Source organism: Arachis duranensis, chromosome 9 (genome assembly GCF_000817695.3).
Source record: "Arachis duranensis cultivar V14167 chromosome 9, aradu.V14167.gnm2.J7QH, whole genome shotgun sequence".
NCBI classification, from domain to species: domain Eukaryota; kingdom Viridiplantae; phylum Streptophyta; class Magnoliopsida; order Fabales; family Fabaceae; genus Arachis; species Arachis duranensis.
In genome coordinates, this window is record NC_029780.3 from 88,077,604 (window position 1) to 88,078,524 (window position 921).

A 921-nucleotide genomic window follows, 5' to 3' on the forward strand; every position below is an offset into this window, starting at 1 on the left:
ACCTTTCTCAACAGAAAAGGCAACATACTTGAAGTGTTGAATCAAATCATTAATTGATGGCAAGTATCTTTAAAAATGGAAAGAAATTGATTTTGAAAAAGATTTGATTGGAAAATTGATTTGAAAAAGATTTGATTTGGAAAAGATTTTGAAAACTTAAAACAAAATTTGATTTGAAAACAAAATCTTCCCCCTTGTGCCATCCTGGCGTTAAGCGCCCAGAATGGTGCACATTCTGGCGTTTAACGCCCAAATCACTACCCTTTTGGGCGTTAAACGCCCAGCCAGGCACCCCGGCTGGCGTTTAAACGCCAGTCTGTCCTTCTTCACTGGGCGTTTTGAACGCCCAGCTTTTTCTGTGCAATTCCTCTGCTGAATGTTCTGAATCTTCAATTCTCTGTATTATTGACTTGAAAAGTCACAAATTAAAAATATTTTTGGATTTTTAATAATAAGGAAAAATCAAAATGCAACAAGAATCAAATAACAATGCATGCAAGACACCAAACTTAGCAGTTTGTATACTACTGACACTAATGCATATGAGACACACAAACACTCAAGTCAAGAGAATTCAAAGATCAGAGTAAGAAATCATCAAGAATTACTTGAAAATCCTTAAGACACATGAATGAATGCATGCAATTGACACCAAACTTAAGATGAAACACTAGACTCAAACAAGAAATTTTTGGATTTTATGATTTTGTAAAATTTTTTTGTGATTTTCGAAAATTAAGTGAAAAAAAAGGTATCAAAATTCTCAATGAGAATTCCAGGAATCAGTGCAATGCTAGTCTAAGACTCCGGTCCAGGAATTAGACATGGCTTCACAGCCAGCCAAGCTTTCAAAGAAAGCTTCGGTCCAAAACACTAGACATGGCCAATGGCCAGCCAAGCCTTAGCAGATCACTGCTCCAA